Raw genomic sequence first — 12306 nt, 5'->3', positions numbered from 1 at the left:
ATCTCCCTCCACCCGATCAACGTGATATACCGGGATTGTTGTCTGAACAGCACATGCAAAATCATTAAGGACCTCTTCCACCCCGCACACAGCATCTTTCAGTTGCTCTCATTGGGGAAGAGATACAGGAGTATGAGCCAGCACCACCAAAACATGTAATACAACATCCCTTCCTCAGTTATGCATTTTTCACGTTTAGAGGAAACAGTAGGATAAAATTTAGCTAACTGAACCGAAGTGGGCCCAATCGACTACACAGCTTCTTCCCATGGGCAGTGAAAATGATGAACAACCCAAGGAACTACTCACACTAACCATCCGAGACTTTCGTATGCACAAAACCATATATCTATTTATTTATTTATACAGATAAAATACTCGTCCTGCACGTGTATTATTTGTATATGTGTTATGTCTGGTTGTGTGTTGGCATGTTTTGCACCAAGGAATGGAGAAAACTGTTTCATTAGGTTGTACTTGCGCAATCAGATGACAATAAATTTGATATGATTAAATTTTTGACCTCATTTATGTGCATTCACAATCCAAAAAAACTTTTTTTATTTCAGAGCCAGTTACTGTAGGATCCTTAGGCTTAGACCAAAGACTCCAGCGTAAAAAGAATCACAAATTCATAATTATTGATCTGAGAGGTATATGGGAAAATCATCATAGTTTCTATCTATTTCTCATGATAAATTTACCTGGTCTTGACATTTCTCACTATTTCTGCATTGTTGCTCGATAAAAACCCTGGAATAGTCTGTTCACTGCACCACCAAAGATAAACTTGAGGAACAGCGCATCTCTCTCCTCAGGGGTAGCCTGTAACACAATGGTGTGAACGTCAAATTTTCTAATTTTAAGTAACTCCACCAAGATCCAGTTCCACTATTTCCATCGATCTCTAACCTTCACATGTGCTTACTTTTCTCTTGAACCACCCCCCACCCACCTCCACTCCTACTCGTGGTGTCTGTACTTCTCTAAACTTCATTTATATGGTACCCTACCACCTGACAATGTTCCCTCTAATTTTTAATAGTTAGTTTGTGCAACAATATTATGTTGTGCAAATATTTTTCCTGTGACAAAAGTATGTGCACACTGAATGCTTCTGCAAATGTAAATTAGAAATTGTTTCAAAATAATTTTGACACAGCCTATCTCACATGGCTAGCAAAAATGTATTGGCGTGTATTGTCATATGATTGCATTCTACAAAGTATAATTATTAATTACTACATTATTTTAGGTAACTAACCTTTTGTGCGCACATTAATTTCTGTTGTGCGCTTGTTGCAAAACGTATGTGCACAGCTTTGAGAACAGTGCCACCTGCCCCTCAGTCTTACCTATCCCTCACCTTTATGCTTGCTGTCTCCCCGTCCCACTTTAGTCTTGACGAAATGTCTTGACCTGAAATGTTGACTGGACAGCTCCCTTTCTCCAGCAGCTCATTATTTGCTCAAGAATCCAGCATCCGCAGTTCTTGTCTCTCTAATCCAGGTCACTATTTGTGCACTCCATGTTAACTGCAGTGATACCAGGAAACCAGCAAGTTACTTGATCAAGGAGGTCTAATGGAAGCAATCCTTGCCAGCAATCTTCTAGTCCCATGTACAAAAATATACTTGATATTGTGCAATGTTAAGTCCATTGATAATTTTTGATATTTGGAGCACCCTTGCTTTTTTGGTTTCCAACTTGACTGATAATTTGGTTGTCAGACACACTTTGAGAATTTGGTTTCAATTTAGAAAACATTTTGGTTACCATAGGTTTTTATTGATTAGCCCTAGTCTACGTAATTCCACTTTAAAAACAAATCTTTGATCTAAGATATTGATTATATTCAGTGACTAAGCTTGGGTACCCAATCATTTCTAGATCTCTATATTGACCAAAATTTTGCTTCTTTTGAACAATTATCTATTAAATTCAAAATACCTAAACATCCCTTTTTTTGTTATTTACAGATTAGAAGCATCTTAAATTCTTTAATGCTGAGATTTCCACAGGATTTAGATTTTGACCTTTTTTGGGAAATATTATTTTAAAGGGCTTTCTGCCCTTTATGAACTACTTTTAAGATCTTGGGATAGTTCTCTGGGTGTTATTAAGAAATTATGGGAGCAAGACTTTCAGCAAACATTTGCTGAACTACATGGGATTTTATTTTGAAACATGTTCACTCATCTTCTGTATTCATTAATACAATTTAAAGTAGTCGATTGGGCCCACTACGGTTCAGTTAGCTAAATTTTATCCCAATGTTTCCTCTAAACGTGAAAAATGCATAACTGAGGAAGGGATGTTGTATTACATGTTTTGGTTATGTCCTTCTCTCTTTAATTTCTGGCAAGGGGTATTTCATACCTCATCATTAATTCTTAGTATTAACTTGACTCCTAGCCCTTTCATTCTTATTTTTGGACTGAGTGGGCCATTTGATTTAATGCTGACTGTTTCACAATCCCACGTAGTGGCTTTTACTTTCCTCATTGGTAGAAGGGTCATTTTACTGAGTTGGAAAGATGCCGTCCCTCCCACTCCTACTCAATGGTTGTTGGACGTGATGGCATATCTTTCTCCAGAAAAAAAAATAGTTAAGATCTATTGCAGTTGTAAAACACCTTTCTTTCTGTTTGGCATCCTTTATCAATTATTTTCAAAATTTGTAGATTATCTTTGTTTTTTTTTATGACCCCATAGTTATTATTAGTAGTGGATTCCTTTACTCGGCCAGCAATCCTCATAAGGTGGGGTTTGATTCTTAGTTGAGGAATATGTTTTTTTATTCATTTACTTTTTTTTTCCAGGTAATAACATGGGTATTTGTACCTTGTTCATTGTTATAACTTGATATTAATTTACTTTATTATTAATGCCATGTGTAACTATGTATTTTGTGTATGTTAAAAACAATAAAAAATTGAGAAAGAAGGACATTGTTCAATATTTATTACTAATAAACTTATAAATTATCCCTGCTGAATTTATCCAAACATATTGTTAGAAACAGAAATATGTTTTGACTTCCTACAGCATTTCAAGCAACATTGCATAGCTCTTTAATGCATTTTCCCCTCCGTAATGTTGATGCAAACTAGGTGCAGATAATGAGAGCAGACATTTACTTACTGAGCTATTTAAAGGTTTGAATATAGCATGAAATCTCCAATTTGCATTCTAATAGGACCTTAGATAAGAGGCTTTTAGATTGATACATATGAAGGAGTGGAGGGATATAGATCATGTGCTAGATTTACTTTAATTTGGGCATCATGTATGGTGCACACATTGTGGGCTGAAGGGCCTGTTCCTGTGTGTACTATGTTTTATGTTTTCGATATTTCTAAGATTTTCTTCATATATCGCAGGAATCATTCAAGATTTCAAAATTCCTTTATGTAATAACGTATTATACAAAATTTCCTTCAGCTTGCTGTAAAGCAGACAAAGAGTTGCCATTATTATGGCCAATAGCACCTTACAGTAAAAGAGAAAGAGAAGCAAAAGATGTATAAAGAGATATTGAGAGTCCATGGATTCCACTCCAGTGCTCTCACAACCTCTGCTGCACCGATCTCTTTTCAATCCATTGGCAACCCGAGGTCCAGTTCCAAAGCTCATATACAATCAGGGAGCCTTCTGCGCCCAAGGCACTTTGGGAGCACTACTTTCCCTCAGCCCCCTCACAAATCCCGACTGCATGAGCCCTTCAACTACGTCACTAACTGCCTGCAGCCTGTGTGGGTCCTTCAGCTGCTGAGCCCATTGCTGCTCTGTTGCTGTGGTCACCACCCTGTATGGTCATCATCTCCTCTCCTTCTCCTTCTCATTCATGGATGGGGGGTAGTGTTCTCTCTGGTTCTGGTGTCCTGAACACTTATTATCATGATTATTCCCAGGATTAATTGTTGAAAAATTTGTATGCTCAAATAAATTTTAAAATAGATAAAATTGCTATACCACAAATCTTGAAACTTTCAATCTGATTTAATTTCAAGTGTGGTGATACGGAATTAAAATCTAAATAACCTTTTATTTTTAAAGAGGGCAATTTTTCTGCTCACTAAAGAATATCCAGCAGCACAACTCTGTACCCCAAAGTTCCCAGGATACCTAAAGTGTGGGATTTACTCCACAGATGCCACTTAACCTGGTGAGCTCTTTGATCATTTTTTTTTTAAGATCAGGGACAGGCCTCCAGGTGAAGACTAGGGTCAGAATGGGGCAAATCTGAAACACCTCCTCTTTATCTTATCTCAGCTGCATGGGTGTGAACGTGGTGGAAAAGATCACATCTGTGCAAGGGGTTCACATCAGACCACATCTTCCATCCCATCCTATCGTCAACAGTTTGTGAATGTCATTAGCAAAGCCTACATTTTGTCTTTATCCTCAATTGCTCTAGAGCAACCTGGGCATAGATGACATTTATTACTGTAAAGCATATTAATGAACCCATTAATAAAATAGCATTTTTTTTTCAAAAATCCATCTATTCATGTATTTATTTCCATTTAAAACCACCATCTGTTATGGTGTGATTCAAATTCATATTGCCATATCTTATCTGTGCTGATCCAAGTATTTAATCACTCCACTATCAAAGCCCACACAACACTCAAAAGCTCTCTCTTATTCTACTGTCTGAGTCTTCTTCCTTGTCCTCACTTTGATTAGAATGTGGTGGAAGACTTTTATGTTTAGGTGTTCAGTATTTCCTATCTCATCCAGAAGAAGACCACATTACCAGCTCCTGTCTGTTCCAGGATAATGGAATGGAACAGTGATTGATCAGGTTAGATCCTGTCCATCATTATCCTTAGGTATATTCAGTCCCACTGAGTCAACAAACCCACCACACTGCACTGTTCTTAATAGTAAAGCCATACACCTGTCTTGTGGCAGCAAATGAAACATAGGTAAGGAAGCCACTGCTTACTACGCTCTCGTTTTCCCTCTGTCTCTTGCTTCTCGTCTCTTTCCCTTTCTCTCTTTCTGTCTCTCAGGTATCAAATCTCAACATTGCTGAAAAAAATGGCAAGAAAAAATTGTGGGCATTGACTTTAGGTTAGAGAGTTGGAAGGCTTAACTACTAAACTGGATCTGTTCCAGGTGTGATAGATTCAGCATGAAAAAAAAAATTACTTTATCTTCATCCGTATACCAGTCCTCTTGAGTATTTCCAGGAATGATCGTCACTTTGTCCATGAGAGGACATGGAACATTGTTAGATCTGAGATGGTGTCCATCACGTTATGTACCACTATCATCATTGCCCAATGGAGTTGATTCAGAACCAACATTGTAATTTGATACTCAGAGCCAATAAGGCACCTTGGACCATAATAAACAGGAAGGAGTGCTGTCTGTCACAACTGCAATCTTAAGGACTAGCATATTCCTTCATCAGACCATCAATCCAAACCTAGTTGAATCAATGTAGAAGAGCAGACAGCTGTAAATAAGTTCAGTGTTGATTTAATGGTGATACCACACAGGATCAGATGTATCCTAAACATGAAGTGAAGCAATAGATTGTAGATTAAATTTAGCAACTCCACAGATAATGGATCAGACCAAAGCTCTATTGTCCTTTCACACCTAGTCAAGAAAAAATAGAGGATTTCTGCCATACTCAATTTTCAATGACAGAAAACTATCCTTAGCCACAGCAGATGATCCACCTCATCTCAGTCACCCACCTTCATTCTGATATTCAAAATCATTCCAATTACCTATTTCCTTTCTCTTGATATAGAGAGATTCAATCAAACAATCAACCAAATAAGCATAGAAAGTATACAAGTAGGTCAGAGGCTAAATATTCTGCCATGAATGACTTTCCTCTTTGTACAAGGTACAGGACATAGGTCGAACAGAAAATCTCCCCTTGCCTGGATGAGTATAGCCTTGAAGGACTTGAAGGAGTTCAATGTTACTGAGGATGGACCTCTACTTCCCATGGGATACAGGCAGTAATTTTATTATCCTGGAATGGGATCATCTGCAGTCTCCATGTACAAGTCACACCTCCTTACTTCAAAATATACTGCTATCTTTCATTATTCAGCTGAAAATCTATACCTCCCTAATCAACAGTATTTTGCAAAGGTCCATAGGAAAATAATGCAGAAGCATCTTCCTAATGGAATTAGGGATGGCAATAATTATTGAGCTTTCCACATGTATGCACACACCCAATGCAGGAAAATAAAATTAAGTTTCATCATTATCAATATTACCATGACGAGCTCATTTTATGTTTTTGGTAAAATTAAATTATAGTTAAAGGATAAATAGTGGTCCACACACCAAGAATTTTCCTGCTTGCAAAATATTACCTTGAAATTCATTGAGATGGTAAAGGGACTCAGATTTAAACAGTTCATGTAAAAAATAGCTTGCCAGTTACAGAATTTAGGAACATTCAAACAAATGAAGTCATTATTCTGTCTCAGTTCAAGAGTAAACAAGTGTTACAATGGCATCGATCATTTGATAATGCACCTAAAAATCATAAGATTAACTTGCAATTCTGTTCTTTCCCAATCATTTTATTGCCCATTATTTTGGATGCAGTGTCAACTTGATCTCATTAACCAACAGTCAATATTTCAGAGTGAACCAATGAGAGATATGCCTATTTGAGGAAAGTTATTGGTTTATTACATTAGGAGTGTTCCCTATCCTATTGACTAAACAGCCCACAGTGAACAGACAATAGAGTCAGACAATACTCAAAGTCAGATGGCAACATTGGCTTCTTTAATACAATGGTCTTTTCTGGCACTTAATCATGTTACTACAACCCCATATTTCTCAAATCAGCTCTTCTACTCGCTTTATATTCTCACTTTCAATATCAAATCAAGAAAAATGACACCAACATTATGCATAACCATTATCTCCCCATGAAGTAGAAATTTAAAACCATAATTGCAATAAAAAACAATTGATTACAACCCACACAAGAAAACAAAAAAAAAATTATTGCTTGAAATGGGATTTCAGTGTGGGAAGAACTGGAACTGTAGACATTTGCTTGGTAAAGAAATGGAGGCAGGTTTTCGTGAACACCTTATCAAAATTATGGGATATAGACACGATTGAGTATTGTGATGGGTAAAATCTCAATAGTTTCTTATTGTTTCTTCTTTATTAGGATGTGAGTGAGGCTGGCAAGCCCAAATTGTTATGCCTATTTCTAAATCTCTTTAGAAAAGTGATGGTTAACTGGCTTCTTGAATCATTGTAATGAAAATATTTAATCAGTGACGCAATAGTGTATAACATGCTGCCACATGTAGGACTACAAGTCCCCCAGTAGACAATATACTCTCGGAATATCCCATGAATGCAGAAATGCAATTGCTCTGCAGGCAGTGGCAGCTTTGTGGAGTCAAGAATACATCCGTCACTGAAGAGAGCATAATCTGTGACTTGTTCTTGCCAAGCAAATATTTATGGAGCTGATTCTGGTGTTTTTATGGGGGGTGTTGGGGTCATTGGGGATCCATGGTGCATTGCATTGTATGTTTTGGTTGATTTATAAATGATAAACCACAATTATTTATTCAAAAATTATGGTATAGTAATACCATTTTTAAATAATAATGATTTTCAGAGTTGGCCTATGAGAGAAGTCACAGTACTGATAGTTAAGTACTGATCTCTAGGCGTACACTTCTTGAGTCGATGAACATACATAGTGAAATACTTCATGGAAAGTAGAGCCACGTGATATTCAAACTACAATATATATATATCACCATTGGCAGTTGCTATATTTGTTTCCTGCAATATTTACTACAAGAATTGTCTGTGGCAAAAGCGCTCGAGGGCGAGAAAAGGCAATTTTTCAGTTGCAAGCTTCATGCGCAGATCCTTGCTCAAGGGAACACATATCAGGTAAACAAAACAGCATAGCCATAAATTTCCTATCCATTCATTCCTTGGGATGAAAATTTGCTTAGTTTGCACTCTCCACTGGTTGGACTCTAACCTGTGAGAACGCAACCCGAAAATGTGACCACCTTTCCATGTCTGTCATTCAATAATTCCAGTGGTTCCATTTTCTGAAGGAATGTGTTAATAATTGCTGTGAAAATGCCAGCTGTAATCTTTAGGGGAAAATAATAATGCTAACAGAATGTAGCAGTGGAAAATTCTTGTTCAGCTGAAACAACTTTGATTGGCCTCACCATTCTTTTTATCTGAAAATATTTGTCCTGGCCTTGGAGAATTCTTCATAATAAATGTAATATAATGACCTTCAGATAGTTGGACCAATATGCCAGGCAGAAGTAGATTGCAAAACTGAGGGAACACTATTGGAGATGCTGCCATTTGTTAATTGTCTGTCCTCCTAGTTAATAAAAAATCATTTCTCAGCAATATTTGGAGAATCGTAAGACCATAAGATATAGGAGCAGAAATGGCTATTCACACCATCAAGACTGCCCCGCCATTCAACTATGAGCTGATCTATTCTTCCACTTTGTCCCACTTCATGGCCTTCTTCCCATACTATTTGATCTCCTGGCTTATCAACTATCAATATCTACTTTAAATACATCCAATAACTTGGCCTCCATAACTGCCTGTGGCAAAAATTCCATACCATCCTCTAGCTTAAGAAATGTATCTGTATCTCTGTTCTAAGGAGACACCCTTCAATTCTGAAGTTATACTCTCTTTTCCTACACTCTTGCATCAGCCTTTCCATATTACTCTATCTATGCCTTTCAACATTCAAAATATTTCATTGAGATTCCCCCTCATTCTCTTTAATTCCAATGAGTACAGGCCAGAGCCATCAAAGGTTCCTCATATGATCAACCTTTCATTTCTGGAATCATCCTTGTGAATCTCCACTGTACCTTCTCTAATGTCAGCACATCCTTTCTTAAATGAGGAGTCCAAAACTTCTCACAATACTCCAAGTGAGGTCTCACCAGTACTTTGTAAAGCCTGAACATCGCATCTCTGTTCTTATATTCTATCCTCTTGAAATGAATGCCAGTGTTGCATTTGCCTTCTTCGCCACCAACTCAGCCTGCAAGTTAACCTTCAAGGTATCCTGTGCAAGGACTCCTAGGTCCCTTTGCATCTGAGAATTTTCAATTTTCTCCCCGCTTAGAAAATAGTCTGTCCATTTATTTTTTTCTACTAAAGTACATGACCATAACTTCTCTGCCCATTCTCCTAATCAGTTTTAGTCCTTCTGTATCTTCCCTGTTTCTTGTACTCTACCTGCTCCTCCACCTATCTTCATATCATCTGCAAACTTGGCCACAAAGTCATTTATCCATGAATCTAAATCACTGATATACAACATCAAAATAACAGGCCCTCACACTGACCCCTGTGGAACACTATTAACAAGCGAGAATATTCAGCATACAGCATGGTAACAGGCCAATTACACCTAATTGACCTACAACCTCATTATGATTTGAAGGGTGGGAGGAAACTGGAGCTCCCAGACAAAACTCCTTACAGACAGCAGTGGATTCAAACTTTGTTGCTGGCACTGATAGGTCAGTGGTTAGATCACTGGTCTTGTAAACCAGAAATTGTGAGTTTGATCCTCAATGGGGCCTTATTTCTGTGAGGGGTGCTTGACAAAGTGGTGATTCTTTGTCTTCCTATGGTAGACAAAAGTAAGATTTTTTAAACTCTGTGACCCTGTTACATTTCAACATCCCACTGACCGCAATTTTTCCCCACATGCCTGTCCTTCCACACAGACTGTCTCTACTTGCGCTCCAACTGTCTCTTCCTCTGTCTCTTCACTTTTGTTTCTACTACATGTGAATGTAGTTTCCCCAACAGCATTAGAAAACATCTTTGCTAGGATATTGATGCCCCTGCAGATCAGGTGCAACCCATCCCACTTGTACAGGTCACCACCTTCCCCATAACAGGCTCCAATGATCCAAGAACATGAAACCCTGCCTCTAATTTGACTGTGTTTTCTTCCTGTTCTGACTTTCCATAGTTTGTGGCACTGTGAGTAAACAGAGATGACCACCTTGGAGGTCCTGCTCTTCAACCCTCTTCCTAACACTCTTCATAGGAACTCTACCTCACTCTTCCCTATGTCATTGGTAGCATTATGTAGCATAACTTCTGGCTTCTCATCCTCCTCTTCAAGAATAATATGCAACCACTCATAGACATTATGGACTCAAATACCTGAGAGGCAATACCCTATCCTGCTGTCTCTTTTGTGGCCGAAGAATCCCCTAACCATTGAGACCCCTACACCTCTCACTCTGCCTGACTACCACCTTCCTGTCTGAGGCTCAGAGCCAAACACAAGTGTTATTGGTCTGGCTGCTGCCTTGCATAGGTAGGGCATCCCCTTCAGCAGTATTCAAAGAGGTAAATGTTGCTACAGGGAATAATCACTGGGTGACCCTGCACTGACTGTTTACTCCCCTTACCTCTCTCAGTGTTCACACATCAACCAGCTGAATCCTGCACTCTCAATGGAACCACTTTATTTATGACTTAGCCAGCCACCCGGATGGGTGGCTCCATTTTCTTATTATGGTCTTTCAGGAGATGGAGTTGGCTACACATCCTGCATGTGTAGTCATCAGGGAAATCATCATATTCCATGAATTTCCACATCCTGCAGGAGGAATATTCGAATGCCATGTCTCTCATCTCTCCTGCACTGTACTACAGGCAGCCAAGACCAAATCAGCATTAACAAAGCTCAAACCTTACTCTTCTTACCTTCATCTTTTGCCTCAGCTTCTTGTTGTAAGGCTCGCGAGACAAAGACTAGAATTGCCATTCTGATTCTAGCTCCTCTTCCAACAATTGCCACTCCAAAGATGGCCAGTCCATTAAATCCCACCTCTTTTTTATGGTTTGAGAAAAAAAAAAGAGAAATTCTGCGAAAGGAGAAAGAACTCATCATGTGTGGTGGTGGTCCACCTGGCTTGCCTTTTGCTCATACCGCTGATGCTTCCCAGCCTGCCCACTGGGTACTGCTTTGAAGGGAAATAAATGATCATTCGTCTATTGCAAAAGCTTTACCTGCTACTCAACTGCACCTCCTCGCCGAAGGCCCTTGAGCCGAAGCCTAGAGCTCCCACTCCTTCACTGGCCCATTCACACAATGGCCACTTCAACATTGGCCGCTCTGCTTGCTCCTGCTTTACTTTTATTTGTTCCTGCTAATAAATGACAAATTCATTGGTCTGCTAAAGCACCAAGCCCCATGAAATGCTCAATGACTTAAACTGTCCTGATCTCGCACCCTCTCGCTTTAACTGTTGGGACTCAAGGATTGCTACCTTGTGAAATGCCCTCAGAGTTTTTCAGTGGTTTTGTTAAATAGGTTTATAAATGGAATGTAGGCAAAGAACGAGTCTATCTGGGAAATGCATTGAGGGATTTAATTTTTATTCTAAAGAAACAAATAAAGATAAAGATTCCATTATTGTCACATAGAATGTAACATATATGAAATTCTTTAACTTTTGTCTACCGTAAGGAAGACAGAGAGTCGCCATTTTGCTCAGCGCCCCTCACAGAAACTTACAGCATCTGGTGTTCCCAGGAGGTCTTTCCTCCAAGTACTGATCAGACCTGAGCCTGCTCAGCCTCCGAAATCAGACAATTCAGGTGTATTCAGGCTATTAGGTTTACAATTCCACAGTAACTGTATCATAAAGAAGTGCTATTAAAGCTTTCATGTGTGAGATGTTTACTTGTTTTTGTAAAGAACAAATCTTTCTGGAACAACTCGTGCAGTGCCTCAGATTATGATAGAAAAATTAATTGCCTCAAACATTTCACAATCCTAATGTTGATTTCTTATTAATCATTTTCAATTCTCACTGGTCAAATGTAATCTTTTAAGAGATCAGTCGTTCAGAAGGTATCTTACAGTATTAGTTAATAATAATTTAAACAAAATGTAATTCATCTTTTGGCATTTAAAATGTGTATTCATGATAGGTTGATAATAGCAATCATCATATTAGATATGCTTGACTTAGAGCACTATTGTTTACATATAAAGGTAATTGTTATGAAGGCTTTATAAATCTGCAATGAACAGCATTTTTGAATATTAGTTTAAATAAAATTAAATGGAAAATTTCTCACATTGGTTTCAAAGAACCAAAGTCACACAGCATGGAAATAGACCCTTCAGCCCAACTTGCTACACCAACCAAACTTGTCCCACCTATCTGCATTTGGCCCAGATCCCTCTAAACCAGAGGTTCTCATCCTTTTTCTTTCCACTTACATATCACTTTAAGTAAT

General features: G+C 38.4%; 1 long non-coding RNA gene across 1 annotated transcript in view; it reads right to left on the bottom strand.

Annotated features, from left to right (window-relative positions):
• Positions 1 to 1372: 1372 nt before the first annotated feature.
• LOC138752246 (uncharacterized) overlaps positions 1373 to 12306 on the bottom strand; it is a 31214-nt gene continuing 20280 nt past the window's right edge. The window contains exon 4 of the long non-coding RNA XR_011350441.1: positions 1373 to 1535. This is a non-coding gene — a long non-coding RNA (uncharacterized lncRNA). The remainder of the gene's footprint in view (positions 1536 to 12306) is intronic.

This window comes from Narcine bancroftii, chromosome 1 (assembly GCF_036971445.1).
Source record: "Narcine bancroftii isolate sNarBan1 chromosome 1, sNarBan1.hap1, whole genome shotgun sequence".
Lineage (NCBI taxonomy): Eukaryota > Metazoa > Chordata > Chondrichthyes > Torpediniformes > Narcinidae > Narcine > Narcine bancroftii.
This window is presented reverse-complemented; position numbering and strand designations above follow the sequence as displayed.